Genomic DNA, 6,000 nt, shown 5'->3' with positions numbered 1-6,000 from the left:
ATGGGATGCTCCCAAAGGGACAAAGGCTAACCATAGTGGATGCGATGGAGGTTGGAACAAAGTAGAAGTTGGTTCCAGATTTGAGGAGGGTTGCAGGAGTCGTCTTGTGGGTCACGTTGACTCTCTTGATGGATATCTTCAACTTGGGCCCATGCACATCTCTGGGATGTGGGTGAGGTTAGAAGAAGTCTTGAGGCTCAAACATACCACAGGTAGAGCCTAAGAGGAGATTGAGTGGACTAGGGAATGTGGATAGTAGCTTCCCCAACGTTGTTTGCAACTCTGCATCCTCAAATGTGAGAGAAGTAGGCATGACACTAATATTTAAAGATGTAACAAACTATCATACTTAGGCAATAATACCCTTAGATAACAACAATCAAAATCTGAGGAGAGCACACTCATGCCAATCGTGATAATTTGCTTGTATTTTCCAGCATCTTTTAAGAGAGTTTAATAGCTGCCAGTTGACACCAGTTCAAGCATTATTTTAACACTTTTCCTTCCTTTTTTTGTAGTTGAATGGGTCGAACGACTCCCTATGGAGTTTTACGGCTAGAAATATCCTTGTTTTCTAAGGGCTTATAAGGTCATGTCAGTGGTGAGTGACAACCTCCACCTTGGCACAAATTTCTCCTCCTACTCCTCAAAGGGGCCAATAGACCCAACACTCTTCAAATTACTGCTAACTAAAGAAGATGGGATTCACATGATACTCAACCTCCTTTGGCATTGAGATTTCCTTGTCAATTAAAAGGTATATTGTTATAAAGAATCCATTCTTGCTTGGAACACTTTACAAATTATATATCATGCTAAAAATTATGCAAGGATTTTCTTTCTTAGAAGGCAACTTGATAATGAAAATATGCAAGAAAAGGGGTCCATAAATGAACATTCAACAAAACGATAAGACTTGAGAAAACAACTTCTCAATATTGCTAAAGTTATTCCTAAAAAGAACATGATTAACATCATCCTTGATTCGTTGCCTAAATCTTATCTAAGTTTCAATACTTCTCTCTATCTTTCATCGAGAGGCAATGCAGCCTAGGACTACTTCTTTGGGAGAAAACTTATACGTTGTTACATTCATTAATGGCTACAACAATTACATATGGTGTTACCTTATGAAAGAAAAATTAGAGATATTTTCTCATTTTCAACACTATATTGCTATGGTTGAAAATAAAATTAACTTAAAAATTAAACTCTCCGTTCAGAAAGGTAGAGAGGCAATATATGTCCAATGTATTCAAAGATTTTTTGGCATACAAGTCCTTATACACCATAACAAAAAATGGTGTTATTAAGAGACAAAACAAGAGTCTCATGGTGGAGATGGTTAGATGCATGGTTAAAGGTTAACCACTTCTTCCACACAAGTTTTGGATAGAGCAGTTCTTTATGCTATACCTATGTACTGAACAAGTGCCCCACTAAAGCTTTGAAGACTATCACTCCTTATGAGGCTTGGTTCAAGAAAAAATATAAGGTTAAACATATGTGTGTTTTTTATTGTTTGGCATATTCACATTGGCTAACACACAAGCATAACTAAGCTCGATGACAAGGCAGTGAAATGCATTTCTATTATAGTGCTAAAAGCAAAGGTTATTGTCTCTACAATCCTCTCACTAAGAAGATTATTGTTAGTAGTGATGTTGTTTTTGCAAAGGATTCTATTTATCCCATAATCAAATTCAATAAGCATGCCTATGCTAATTCTCTAGACATGGTTTGATGGGTTATTACTATTTGTACCAGTTTTTATTGAGTCTCAGCAAATTTTTCTGATCCTTGTTTGTTATTTGTAAGGGGGGAAGGCTCAAGGAGTTGATGCACCAACTTTAGATTAGCTGGGAGATGCACTAAATGTTGAAAGATAAATCTACGGTTATGCCTAGTGTGGTTAAGCACCTTGCAGGATAGCAAATTGTTTGCTCCTTTGTAAGGTAGAATAAGATCTAGTTGTGCACAAACCAATTCTTCAGCAAATATTGCTGAGTTTGCATTTCTTATTTCTCTACATGATATAGACGAAACTGAGTCTTTTGAAGAGGCGCAAGAAGATCCAAATTGGGTGAAATCCATGTAGGATGAAATTCATTCCATTCAAAAAAGTTGTACTTTTAGTGGATCTACCACTTAGCAAGAAAGCTATTAGTACTAGGTGGGTTTTCAAAGTCAAGAGAAAGGCAGATGGATTAGTTTAGAGATTCAAAAGGTTAGCCCTAGCAGAAAGGGATTGATTTTATGATAAAAAATTTGCTCCCACTTCTCATATGACCACTATCTGATTTGTTATTACTTTAGCAGTCCATCATGGATGGACTGCTAAAGTAATAACAAATCATGGATGTACTTTCCATCATGGATGGAAAGTAATAACAAATCATGGATGTACTTTCCATCATGGATGGAAAGTACACCAACTGCACACATCAAAACAACATTCTTGAATCGTGAATTATAAGAAGAAGTTTATGTGAGTCAACTATGTGGATTTGTCCAAACTGGTCAAGAATAGAAGGCATATGTAAGATTAATAAAGCTAGATTTTCCCAACCTAGTTAAGAACAAAAGGTATGCAAGCTTAATAAAGCGTTATATAGTTTGAAACAAGCTCCCAAATCTAAGTACTAGAAGATTTATGCCTATTTGACTAGAAAGGGATTTCAAAACAGTCCTCCAAAAGGCAAGTTTTTAATGTGAAAAAGGACAAGCAACATTTGCTTATTGTCATTCTCTAGTGAGATAAGCACTAATGAGGATTTCATTATAGCCTTCAAGGCTGACCTTGCCTCAAATTTTGAGATGTCAGATCTTGGTCTTTTACACTACTATTTGGGTATGTAGTTTATACAGAAAGATGATGGTATAGTCATTAAGCAGTTAAAGTACATCAAAGTATTGCTCAAGGGGTTCAACATGGAAAGTTAGAAACCAATTTCTACACCAATGAAACATGGTGTAAAACTTAGTCTCTGCAGGATGCCTTGACATAACCACTTGTGATCAAGTTGTTGGATGCTTAATCTATTTTGTGTAACTCACACTAGACATCTAGTATGATGTGTCATAGCTTTCAAAGTTCATGCATTGTCCAAGCACATGTATCTCTTTAGATACTTGCAAGGCACTCTAGACTTTGGATTGTTCTATGCCAGGGGGTGGGGTGATTTCAAACTATAGACCTTCAGTGATTTAGATTAGGTAGGCGATACATGTTCACATTTGAAAATTCTTTATTTCTTGGTAATTTGTGCATATCTTGGCAAATCACAAAAAACAACCAACTATGGCAACATGGTCTTGTGAAGTTGAATATAGAGTAGCATTCACTATGACAGTTGAATGTGTATGGTTGAGAAGATTGATAGAGGATCTTTATGTCCCTTTAGACACTCCTACTCCTATTCCCATTCACAATTAAAGCATAATGGCAGTTACAAAGAATCTTGTGTTTCATGCCAAGGCTAAGAACATTGAAGTGCATTATCATTATGTTAGAAAGAGACTCAATGTTGGAGAAATTAATCTGATCTATTACATTACACATGATAATGTGGCATATCTTTTCACTAAAGCTAAATCATGTGAAAATTTTGAGGCCTTTTACAAAGCTTTGAGTCTCTTCCCTTTCAAATATTGATATGTTATCTCTATAAATCTCACATTTGTACTATAGGGGGGTTTGTTAGATATATTGCAACCAGAATCTTATTCTAGGATAGATTGTGGAAGAGTAGAGAATTCACAAGAATTGATTCAACCATAAAAACCAATGCTTTGCAAGCTTCATAAATTAATTGAAATTTAACAAAATTAAAATACTTAGCTCAATAGACTATGTTGGGTGCAATCTTCCTCCCTCTTGTGTGTGGCCTTTCCCCCACACAAGAGTATTTCTTTATTAGCTTTCTTTCCACCAAAATTAGGCCATAGCCCCAAAATATACAAAATGTACTTTTTAGAGAGCACGGCACTCTTCTTTTACAAAAATAGAGTGTCAAATATTGGGACTAGGGTAAAGCCATAGGCTTTAATAAATTCCACATGATAAATGTATCTTTCCTAAAGTTCAAAATGAAAAAATCATTTGCTAAGGTTGCAAGCTACTATGCTTGCCAAAAATGAAATGTGATGAACCAAGACATTTCTTCCAAAGTAAACTCTTCAATTCCCATAGTCTTCATCACCTGAAAATATAAGCCCAATTAATAATTAAATTAATCTCACAAGTATTAAATAGGCACAAATCATAACCAACTCTTCAATTCCCATAGTCTTCATCACCTGAAAATATAAGCCCAATTAATAATTAAATTAATCTCACAAGTATTAAATAGGCACAAATCATAACCAACTCATGACTACCAGGTGTAAGTACCCCAGGAATCACCCTGCCATACAAACCTAACTGAAATAATCATAGATGGCCTCAAACATATGTCATATACCGCACGTATTAATATTTATAGTGGTGTCACCCACGATATTAACCTAGCCAGCATGACACAAGAGTAACCTAGGCATCCCTAAATTACTCAAGAGGGGATAAATAATATTTTTCTAGAGGACTTAAAATATATTCTCATGACATCCCTCTTGCTTGAGTTTGCAATTGTTCTCAATTGCGGATTTGTTGGGTTTGAAAAGTGAAGAATTTCAGGGTAAACTCGAAAAAATTTCTCAGGCATCCATTTAGTATCTTCTTGAGGATGATTCTTGAAAGTCAAAAGATACTTGAAGTATTGATTACCTATTCTTGTTGTTGTTATCTCTTGATCAATGATAGCATCAGGAACTAGTACTTCTTCCTCTCCTTCAATAAGAGGTGGTTCCTCATATGTTGTGGGTGAGTAGGAAGTGTTCCTCGAAAGGGTTTTAAGAGATGGATATGAAAAGAATTGTGGATATTCCAATTAGATGGAAGCTCTAGTCTATAGGCCACATCATTAATCTTGTGAAGGATTTAATGGCCCATAATATCTAGGTGCTAGCTTCACTACAGGGAATTTTTCCACACTCTTTAATCGACGTTTTTCAATTCTCAAAAGTACATAATCACCTTCTTGAAATGAAAAATCTTTACGCTTCCTATTTGCTTGAGATGTATACTTCTCTTGAGCTCTTGCAATACAATCACGCACTTCAGATAAAATGCGATCAAAGTCTCTAACATATTGGTCGGTAGCTTCAATCTTATGAGAGAGTCTAGTAGCCAGAATAGGCAAAGCTCTACCATAGATAATCTCAAATGGTGCTCGACCAGTAGCAGAATGAGGAGTATTATTATAAGCAAATTGGAGTAGGTGTATGTACTTATCCCATGCACTAGGTTGCTGGGAAACATAGGCTCTAAGCATATCTAAGATAGTGCTATTTGTGACTTTGGTCTGTCCATTCGATTCTGGATGGAAAGCCGTGGAAAAATCTAACTTAGTGCCTAAGTTTGAGAAAAGAGCAACCCAAAAGTGACTACAAAATTTAGAATCTCTCAAAAACTATCACCTTGGGTAGTCCATGATGAACAAAAATTTGCTTGACAAATATGTTCGCGGCTTGCTAAGAAGTTAGTGTCTTTTTACATGGAATGAAATAGGCTTGCTTACTAAACCTATCCACTATTGTCCAAATCATGTCATGATGACTGGAAGTAGTAGGAAAGCCTGTAATGAAGTCCATAGACACTTGTTCCCATGGTCTATTACGAATGGGTAGAGGCATAAGCAATCCTAAAGCTTTACCTTTGTAGCTTTTAATTGCTTGGCAAATGTTACATTCAGCTACAAGTTTAGCTACATCATTCCTCAAATGAGGCTAAAAGAATTCTCGAGAAACTACTTGAAGTGTTGCGAAAACTCCTCTATGTCCCACAAATGGTGGTTGGTGCATCTCTTTCAAGAAGACAAGTTGTCTATAAGGTTGAGTAACACACAATCTTTTCTCAAAGAAAAGATAGCCATCATTATGAGAATAACTTCCTTGAGGTGT

Source organism: Cibotium barometz, chromosome 59 (genome assembly GCF_041138505.1).
Source record: "Cibotium barometz isolate CiBa-2024 chromosome 59, ASM4113850v1, whole genome shotgun sequence".
NCBI lineage: Eukaryota > Viridiplantae > Streptophyta > Polypodiopsida > Cyatheales > Cibotiaceae > Cibotium > Cibotium barometz.
The sequence above is the reverse complement of the archived record's forward strand: the minus strand, read 5'-3'. Positions refer to the sequence as shown.